This window comes from Poecile atricapillus, chromosome 15 (assembly GCF_030490865.1).
Source record: "Poecile atricapillus isolate bPoeAtr1 chromosome 15, bPoeAtr1.hap1, whole genome shotgun sequence".
Lineage (NCBI taxonomy): Eukaryota > Metazoa > Chordata > Aves > Passeriformes > Paridae > Poecile > Poecile atricapillus.
Window position 1 is genome coordinate 7336776 of NC_081263.1, and position 10939 is coordinate 7347714.

The following is a 10939-nucleotide window of genomic DNA, read 5'->3' on the forward strand; positions in this document are numbered from 1 at the left end:
TTTTGGTCCCAAACTCCACTAGCTAAGCTGGCAGATAAATGGAAGCAGCATAAAAGGTACGGAGAAAGAAATCCCAGTGGGCACAGCAGCACTACTAGAGGATGACTGGAAATACAGGATTATTTTATTTTATTTTATTTTATTTTATTTTATTTTATTTTATTATTTTATTTTATTTTATTTTATTTTATTTTATCTTGTTGCTTTTTGTTATAATCAGTGATAATCAATTTAGGCTTTGCTTCTCATTGCTGGAACCCCACATCCTTCCAGAAGGAAAAAGTGACCTTCTGCTTCTTGGGTAGATCTTCAGCTCCCTGTGTCTTGACTTAGAGGAGTGATTAAAAGGATGTCAGTTTGCTCCTGTGACGTTATCTGGAAGTTCAGTCAGGAGGTTTTTCTTTTGAAAACAGCTCTGCCTTACAGATCCTTTTTTACCAAGAAAAAGGACCTTGAATTGATGTTTCTTCTGATTCTGTAATTAAATTGGAAAACGTGCCCAGGGGATTGGTGTCACAGTCACATAAGACAAGGTGCTATGGGGTTCTTCAAAGCCAAGCACCACGAGGGGAGGAGCTGTGGTACCTGTGTTAATCCTTGGGCAGGAGCTGCTGTCTGTGCAGGGGTTTGTTTGAGGTACCTGCATGAAAGATTGCTGGATTGTGAAAGAAAGAGAGGGCCAGCCCCTTAGTGCTTCTGAATGGCCTTGTTGGTGAACCAGATGGAGACTGGTACTCCTAAATGAGAGGTTTAATTAAGCAGTGAAGTTGCTTTTCTTACCAGGTTGTGTGTTTCCATTGGTGCTTGTGTGGTAAATGCCTTGGCATCCTCCAAGGCAGGGTGTCTGACAGCCACTCCAGGCAGGGCTGGGAGCTGGAGCCCACATTTCTTGGCTGTGCCTGCTGCCAGGAGTGCTTTCCTGGCATCCCAGCTGCATCCCCATGAAAGAAAAGCCTGACGGCTCCTCTCATGCTGGGAGGCTCAGACCAAACTTCTCCGAGCTGTGTGTCTGTGTACCTGTCCTGCAGGCACAAACACATCACTGCTCTGCCTGGTGTGAGGAGAACCAGCCATGGCACACAGTCACTGAATCCTGCAGAGCTGGGTCTCCTCACCTACATCCTTGAGAACGAGGTACCACTGCCCTGCCAGCTTTATGGTGTGCTTTGGGCAGTTTCATTTACCTCAGGAAGGAAAAAAGACTGAAGTTATTTGATGTCTGCTGAGAGTTCAGCTGCAAGTCCCTCCTCGCTCAGGTAAGCGGTGCACGTGCTGTGCCACATGGCATGACCACACATGGCTGGCACAATGGCCCTGGCAGCTGGTGGAGTGTGTCACTGCGGATCACCTGGGGACTCCATGGGTTCCAGAGTGCTGAGTGGGCTCCTAAGGCAGCACTGATGGACAGCTAAACAAACACACACCATCCAACCAAGGGAGCAGCTCACTGCAGGTGCAGGCCAGGTGATGGAGCTGCCAGAATCCTGCAGGATTACACAGAAATGGGAGGTGAAATCCTTTCTAGTTACCTGTGAACAGTTTTTCCAAATGAGTCCTGTGTTTCCCAATTACACAGATCTACAGAGAGTAGTACAATACTAATGATGCCACAGGCCCCCATCTTTGGCAATTGAACAGCTCCAGTGTCAAGCACCTCTCAATTTACTAATTTATCATTTTGTGGCTTATTTACAATGTTCTCAAATGATTACCTTATTTACTGTTCTGTCTTGTCTGCACTCAGCCTGTCAGTCCCAGCCCTGAGAGTTCCTGAATAGGTTCCAGATGTTCTTATTTACCCAGGTACATTTCATGACTCCTCCTTAAGTTAACTCTTTAATGGCTTATGGGGCCTACGATGGCAACAGGTTCTCTCCTGCCTCATCCATCTTGGAGGCTGTTAAGTCCTGGCTCCTGTTCCACCAAGAGAAGGCAGCTGTGCTAAGGGGAACCCAAGAGCCTCTGGCCATGCCTGGAGCAGTGAAGGAGAGGTAAACCTTTGGAGGACTTGTTGGTGGAACACATCCAAATGCTGCCACTTGCTGCCGTGCCAAAAACAAAATCCCCATTTTCTGGCTTTAGACTGTGTTTTACTTTATTTGTTTTCAGTGGGGCTTCCCTGCCTGAGCAGCCCATCTCCAGGTCACAGTGCCCTGAGAAAGCCCTGTTCAGCCAGCGTGGCTTGGCCAGAAGCTCTTGGTATCACACATTCCTGAGCCCTGGGCTGACTGGACAGGGATCTTATGATTCTGCAGTGGAGAAGAGGGTTCTGGGGAAGTTCCTTTGCAGTGACTAATTCCAACAGGACCTTCTTTCTCAAGCTGCAGAGCTTTGGTTTCTCTGAGCTTTTTGATGAGTATCTGCAACAGAACATGCAGTGTAACTGTTGTGTTGATGAGTATTTCCTGTTTCTTTCAAAACATATTTTTAAGCAACTGATAGAAAAAGATCAGTTAGTGATGGAAGAGGCATCATCCTTTCACTCCAGCCCCTTGGTGAGGTTTCAGGCCTTGGCACAGAGTGTTACTGGAGAGCTCACTGCTTGCAGCAAGTCAAACACTGTGTGATTAACGCTGGGACTGGTGCTTTTCATCCAAATGTGCCTTTCCAGCACCAAGCTGAGCCCTGCTGTCTCGGAGAGGCGAGCTGTGAGCTCCCCATGCTGCTCGAGCAATCGTGACATCCTGTCGAGCTCCAGTGGGTGACGCTGCCTCCTGTGAGGCACTGAGGGCACGACAGAGGCTCTGGGAGGAGCTGAGCAGAGCAGGAATAAAGCTTCCCTGTGTTTGGGGATAATTGCACACTGACTTAGCCAGGAAGCAAGAGCTACTCAGCTACTTGGAGAGGTAACTGCTGGTCAGCTCTTTGCTTTCTAGTCTGTGAGCAGCAAATGCAGCTCTGTGCACCTGGGGAGTAAATGAGTGCCAAAGAGCCAGAGGATTAAGTGCTGAGTACAATTTCCAAAGTACCTTGTGTCTGTCCAAATATAATTGTGTGGTGAGTGGGTAGAAAATCGCCTAGGAAAAGAAATAAAAATCGGGATTTGATATTTCCTTTTGAGCTTCGCCTTTCCTCTTGAATGGGGAGGGATGTATTTTGCTTTCTTACAGAGCTGTATGCCAAGATATGCTGGTGGGAGATGGGGATTTGGATCCCACCACACTGGCTGTGGTCCAGTGTGAGTGATATTTGTTATCTGGGATGTCAGTAAAACAGCAGTGAGGAGAGATGCCACTGACTCACTTGTACTGTGCCTTATTAACCAAGTTCTGACTCAGCCTGTGAAATTCAGGTGGTTTAGATTAACCCCCACTGGACAATGCAAGGCTGAGGATGACACATTGTAATGAACATTGCAGAAAGGGTGCTTAGTTCCCCTTGGACACAGGATGTGGAAAAGAGACACTAACACAATTTTAATGCTTCTACTGAGAGCAGGAAGAGGGTTTTGCCTCTGTTTTTCTGCTTTGGCTGCTGCAGATAAATCCAGTGTGAGGGACTGAGGCAGGATCTGCTTTTAAAGAGCTGCCCGATGGGATTAGATGTGCCAAACAGAAAATTAGTGGGCAAAGCGGTGGTGCCATCTCTCCCTGCCAGCCTTTCCCGGTTCTTTCTGTCCTCTGAAGCCACTTTCTCCCTCTGCTTTGCTTTGCCCAGCACTTGCAGCAGTGCTGGCTGTGAGCTGTGAGCACGGCTGCCTTGGGAACGCCGCTGCTCCCACACAGCCAGCGCCAAGGAACTCGGCTCCCATCACTCTTCATGCAGGAGTAATTTTTGGGTTGTGATGCTGAGACTGGTGGATTCTCTGAGCTACAAAAGGACTGTGAAAGGGAACTGAAATGCACCTTTCTTGTCACCAGGTTAAAACACTGTGTGATGTCTGCACTGCTATGGGAGGTCTCTTGGGAGCTCACAAGCTGAAGGAGGCTGGAAATTGCAGATCTTCCAATATAAAGGAAAAATGTATCCATGCATCCACATGGATGTATCCATGCTTCCCATGCTCACTGTCCTTGTCCTGGGACTTTGCACAAATGCCTGGAGTGACAGGACAACAGGTAATAGCTTCACACTGACAGAGGGCAGAGTCAGATGGAATATTAGGAAAAAATTCTTCCTTGTCAGGGTAGTGAGTCTCTGGCACAGGTTGCCCAGATAAACTGTAGCTTCCCCATCCCTGGAAGTGTCCAAGGCCAGGCTGGACGGGGCTTAGAACAACTTGGTCTAGTGGAAGGCATCCCTGCATGTGGCAGGGGGTTGGAACAAAATGAGGTCTCTTCCAACCCAAAGCATTCTGTAATTCTGTGAAGAAGGAGTTGAAGCTGGGTTCCAGGTCTTCTTTGGAAGAGAGGGGCTTTTGTTGCAGAGTGGCCTGCAGCAAGGACCTGCCTGTTCCCACTGCCCTCTCCCTGCCTGCTGCTGCCACTCTGCCTGCCTGCTCTGGGTTTCACATGCTGGTTCTTTGCAGCTGGTGGTTGCTGGTGCTGAGGCAGGAGTGCCGGGCCAGCTCCAGCGTGCTCCTGTAGTGCTCTGGAGCTCAGGCAAAGGCCTTCTTCCACTCATCCATGAGATCTCATTGTGGGAGCAGCCTGGGATGGGGAACAAATGCTGGACACAGCTTGACCTTTGGAGAGCAGTAGATTTCTCCACATGACTGCAGAAAGCCTGGGAACTATTGGCCCGAGTATATGCTGCACTATGAGCCCTGACAGGGTTCCTGCCTCTGTGGCCAGGGTCTGGCCACACTCCTCCTGCAGGGCAGGTCATTTCCCCCATATCAGCTCCCCCTGGAGCCTCACAGATGCTGTAGCTTCACTTGTCAAATCCCCAGCCAGCTCAGATCTGCATTTGCAGCAGCCACTTGATGTGCAAAGCAGAGTCTTCCTCACTCCAGACAAGGAAGGCTCTGCCTCCCTGCCATGTGCAGGATGGGGCCGTGTCTGCCGTCACACTTCTGGGCATCACAAAGATGCTGAGCTGCACAGGTCGACCCAAGGAGCTCTCCCAGAGAGGAGGGTGGTCCGCAGAGAGGTAAGATCAGTGTCCCAGGGTGCTGCTTTCTCACATGCAGAGGCGCATTTCACACGTGCAGCTCACCCTCGCGAGTGCGCTCACCCACGCGGAGCCTGCCCGGCTCGAGCCGCAGGCTGTGGGGGTGGTTTGAAGTGTTTATGACTCAGGCTCGAGAACACATTGTTAAAGCAAAGCTCTGCATTGTGGTGTTGTTGCCGACTTTCAAGTGAAATGGGCAGAGCCGTGCAGAGCTCTGTCCTACCTGCTGAGAGCATCAAGGGAACAAAAGCTACCGCAAAACCATGCAGCCCTGAGAAATGCCTTTGTAATTTCAGAAACACAACTGCTGTGGAAATAAGATGTTGTATGAGTAAATGCTCCTCAGTGGTGTAAGCCTAATGCCTCAGCCATCCCCGCGGGACAAGGCTTTTGAGATTGCATGCCTACAGTTTGGAATACAAGGGACCTGACTCTCACTGCGGGTTGTAAAAGGCAGAAAGTAAACTGGGACCAGAAGCTGAGAGGCAGGAACAGGCTGGCACAGGGAAGGCAGATACTCTGGTCCCCTGGGTGTGTGGGGAGAAGCTGGGCCCTCCAGCCTGGTGGGCAGAGCAACGTCAGTGCTTTTTCCGTGGCAGGGGCTGTGGAGGAGTTATTGCTAATTGCTGCGTGAGGGATACTCATTCAGTGCCTTCTGGATTCCTGTTTTTTTGGGTTTTGCCCCTCATTTTGTACACTGCTCCCTAGTACCATTACAATGAGGGTCTGTCATCCCTCAAGGGTAGCTGTTACCTTGACTGAGGTCTGAGGCAAGCTGTCCCCAGCCCAACCAGGCCAGAGAGCTGGCATGTTGCCCCATCACCCTAAAAGAGATGAGGGAAGTGGGAATTGGAGGCATTCCTTGACTCAGTTTCTTGGTTCCCCAGCTGTCCATGCGATGCTGCAGCCTGTCCCTCAGCCCGGCTTCTTGCACAGCAGCTCTGTGCCCAGTGTTCATCCCTCCTCACTCTCTGCAGGGCTCTTCTGGAGGAGCTCACAGCCTTTTACAGCTCTCTCTGAACCAGGCCTGTGCCCCACAGGGCAAGAGAGCCTTCTGTGTCTTTCCAAAGGTGCTGTGGATTTTCTGAGTGCAGGACAGAGCCCACCTGCTGCACTGGAGCTGTTTGGGGATCAGGAAAGCCAAAACATGGCATGACCAAGAACCCGAGGTGCTCATGAGCCTGTTAGCCCTGAGCATCATCCAAAGTGGCCTGTGCTAAGAGGAGAGGTCAGTCCTGGTCTGCACTGTCCTGACAGAATGGCCTCAGGACAGATCTGCTTGTAGGAGAGCCAGTGTCACCAAGGTCACACACTGTTCCAGCTGAGCCCACATGAGCTGTCCACTCTCCATGTGGCCTTACCCTGTATCCCACAGGATACTCTTGTTTGATGCTGAGGTGTAACACACTAGAGAGCAAATTCAGCTTGGGGCTGGGGGAAGTCAGTGCTGTAGGTTGCCTATGGGAACTTGCCAAATACTTGAGGATCACTTTACTGAAGTTAACCACATCCAAATAAATGAGGTTTTGCCATCAGCCCTTTTCCTGCTTGCTGAAACATTCTTTGTGCTTCCCCTGCTGATCTATAGAAATCCCCTGGGTTCTGCTCTTTGCAGTCTCTCTCCTCACTACCTCCATTACAGTCACTTTAAGCCTGATGCAATTTGTACTTTTTAATGTTACAGAACTTGAAGTGCTGGATTGTGGTTCAATAGAACTGGAAAGGACAATGTCAGAGCTCAGCAGAACACGGTGCCTCAATTATATCTGTGTCTCATTCGTTAGCAGCCTCTCATTTCCTGCAAATATGCCTTGAGGAGGATCAGGGGAAACACCAGAGATGTGACCCTGTTGACAAGACAAGCCCTAGAGGAGCAAATGGCACAGATGCTCACTGATCAGCTCTTGCCTTGGAGCTCTGGCTGGTGGAGGAGTGGGTGCGGGATCAGAGAAAGGTTTGGTTTGAAATGTACCTTAATGCTTATCTCATTGCAACTGACACCTTCCACTGGACCAGATTGTGCCAAACCCCACCCAACCTGGCCTTGAATATTTCCAGGGATGGGGCTCTGGTTCAGCTGTCAGCCAGAGGTGTGCATCATTTCTAAGGTGGGATCGTTCCCTGGAGTCTTGGCTGCAGAAGCCAGGGCTGCTCTCTGCACAAAGGCTTGCTCTGTTGCTGGGCCATTCCCTACCAGGTGACAAGCAATGAATGCCCTGTGGTTTTTCTTTCAGACCTTCCTGCTTGATGTTGTGCAGGTGAGTAGCCACATGAGATGGGCCCCTTATCTGCAGGCTGGGGCAAAGGTATGGTTTGGTAGGTAGCTGAAAGCCATTGGAAATGCATTCAAACTGGATCAAAATCACATGATTGTAAATATTGGTGGTGGAGATGTTTCTGGTCCATTTCAACACTTGGAGGGGTGTCCAGGGAATGCAGATGAAACACTGGCTGGAACAAGCTGCATTGTGCTGCTGCTCACAGCCTTTCCAAAGGACTTCTATCTCTTTCAAACTGTTGTTTCCCTTTTCCCCCCATTCCATGTCTCTGATCATTTTCCTTGGAAGACACTGGGGAGCAGTCTGCTACTGGTCAGCAAGAGCCCAAGGAGAAAATACGGCAAAAAGGTGGTCCCATGGTGAATGTCTGTGGAGATACCTCAGAGGGCCTTTGCTGTGTTTAAACTCCCTAAGTGCTAGTACAAGGAGGCAGCTGGGACACTGCCAAGGTGTAGTTTTCACTGCCAGGTGAAGTTTTTGAGGGGATTCAGTGCTCCTAGAGGCCAGTGTGATGGGACATACGGAACCAGTTGTACCAATGACTCTTCTCCAGGCTCTAACTGGTGGCAGATCTTGCATGCAGAGGGTCACTGCTTCCCCAGGGTTCTGCTGCAGGGCAAGGACTTGAAGCAGTTAAGCAAGAAAATAACAGATGTTAGAAACTCAAACATTACTTTTTTTCTCAAATGTTAGTGCTTCCTCTCTCAGATCTTGATCTTGCAGTAGCTGGGCTGTGGTTTGGAGGCTGAGGAAGAGGCTGTACTGTGTAGCTCAGCTTGTGCAAGGAGCAGTGTGACCACCTTATTTGAGGGTCGCATCTGGCCAGCTCTGCTTCCTCCTCAGGGCTGCTCCAAGCTCTGTGCTGTCCAAGGTGCTCTGCTACAGCATGGTGTGATCTCTACCCCACCTCCCTGAAATTCCTGTAGCACCTGTTCAGGTACAGCTCCTCCCAGACTGTAAGGAACATGGCCTGGGGCTGACTGTCTCACTGTGCTTCGAGGGACAGGGCACGGCCAGCTGGGAAGTCCCAGCCTCTCTGGGAAGGTTCCTGGAACAAAGCCTGGGAGAGCTGCAGCTGGGGAATATGACGGATGGATGCAGTTTGAAGCCATCGCCCATTGTCCTACTCCTGCCTAACTTCTCACCAGGTTTCACGAGTGCTTGGGTTCCTTTTAATCCACATCAGGTAGAGTGTGGCAGCTGGGAATAAACCCCGGCTGGAGAGGCTGAGTTCATCCAGACACGGATTTGCTGTGCTGTCAGGATGTGCTGCTGTGGGGGAGAGCCATTGCTTCCTGTTGCTTCCTGTTCCCTGTCCCAAAGGTCTGGTTTGTGTCCCAAACCCCTCCCTCTCCCAGCTGACAGGCACGGGGAAGGGGTCCTGCTGCAGCCCTCATCCTGCCACCTCACCAGAGCTTCTTCCAAGGGCTGGCCTGGCAGGTCCTGGCAGATCTGGGCAAGGCACATCCATGCTTTCCTTTAGACTGCAGTGCTGGGAGGAAGGGCCCCCACCAGCTCCAGAGCAGCGCTGAGACGTTGGGGTGTGGAAGTGTCACTTAGCCGGGTGGGAACACAAGCACAGCAAACACAGGGGCTGTTTCTGAGAGGAAACTATTTTTGACCAGTTTTTAGGGAAAATACTGCCCAGATAGTGGATGTCTTTGTGCTCAGACTGCCCTTTCACAGGGAAAGGTTTAGAATTTCTTTGAACAAAGGTGAAGTTGAAGCCAGCAGTGGGTTAAAGCATGAGCAGAAACAACACCTGGCAGCAGGGGGGTGGGAGTCAGCTCTGTCCACCTGCATTGGCCATGTCACCTGAGTCACTTCTGGGAAAACAGGAGAGAATGGGCTGTACTGCCTCCGGTCAGCAGCTGGGAGGGGTTGGCAGCTTGTCCTGGGTTTTGACAGGTTGGGAGGTTATGGCAGAAGTATCAAATGAATTTCAAGAAGGGCTGAACTTTTAAATCGTAGCCCATAGCTACATCTCCCACAGCAGGATCTTCAAAAGCTGCTGGCACCCCCACATCTCTCCTGGCAACAGTGAGGGGGCAGTGGGGGGAGAGGGGGAAATCATCCTGGGGCTGTAGTGCTGGGCTGGGCCCAGCCTTGTGCAGAGGCAGAGAGGGAGGCTGGTTATTTTTAGGAATGAAGCTGCATCTGACCGTAGGCTGACCTTGCAGCTCTCCAGTCTGGTGCACACCGGCAGGATTTGAGGAAATTGCTCCCCAGTTGTGCTATGAATTAATATAAAGCCTTAAGTCTCATGGTGCAACACTGCAATCAATGGGGTGATGGTGCTTGAGAGCTGCATCAGGATTGTCACAGCAGCCCTGGTTCAAAACCATTTCTCTGACACACAAAGAACCTCGTGTTTTTCTCTTATTTTTCCTTTATTGTTCTTTAGTTTTCTGGAGAGTGAAGGCTCTTCCTTGGGATCACCTGGCTCAGCCTGGCCAGGTGTTGGGATGCACTGCCACTCTGCCACTGCCCTGCTTCCAGTCTGGCTGCCTCTGGATTTAGGAACAGTACAGGAGTAGGGTCACTGCCCTGGTTCTGCTGGACACACTATTGCTCATCCAGGTGCCATTGCCCTTCTTGCCCACTCGAGCACACACAAGCTCATGTTCAGCTGCTGCTGTCCAGCACCCCCAGATCTCTTCCCAGATTTCCAGCCACTTTGTCCCAAATCTGGAGCATTGCATGTGGTTGCTGTGATCTGAGGGGAGGACCTGGCACTTGTCCTTGTTGGATCTTATACCTTTGGCCTTGGACTATCAATTCAGCCTGCCCAGATCCCTCTGTGGATCTGTCCTTCCCTCCAGCAAATCCACAGCTGCTGGTGTGTGTGGTGCTTGCCAGCCCACTGCTGCCTGGGGTGGTGTTTCTGTAGCTCAAATAACGTCCCTTTTATTTTTTACAGTATTAAGTCTCAATGGTCATGCTTGTCCCTCTTGGCATTTCTGACTTTGTGTGTTCTGTCAGTGGATGATCCTGAGGGCAGGGAACGACTGAGGCAGAATTCACTAGTTTTCAAGCCTTTATGCATTCTCAAGAGTTTAGGCACCAGAATGTGACCCTGAACCTGTCCTCGGTCTGACCAGCTGGATCCTGAGCAGTGAGGGGTTGGTCAAACCTGGCTGAGCTCCTTGCCTCTGTTGAAACACTGCTTGTTGCAGTGACCTTGCTGCTGGTAAGATGAGCAGGTTATGCCAGGGACTCAAAAAAAACCCCCAAAAAACTAAAACACCCCACCCAGAGCGAGAGCTGCTGTGCCTGACGTGTGCAAGCGTGCCTGTGCCAGTGAGGCAAGGGCTCCAGCGTGGGCTTACATCCAGCAGCATTTCCCCCTTTCAGATCCCTGTTTATCACTAGTTCTTGTGAACAGGCCCAGCTCTCGGCAAAGGCAGCATTACTAAGTAGGGATGAGAACATGCCCCTTTTTCTACCCTGTTGTTTCTCACCTTGACTCAGGCTCTCACACATCTGCCCTGCTAATGTGGAAAGTCAAGGACCACTGGCACCATCAGTGTGTTGGAGCTTTAATGTAAAACATAATGCTATGGCATCAAACAAGAAAAAAAACACCCTTGGTATTTCAGTATTTAAAA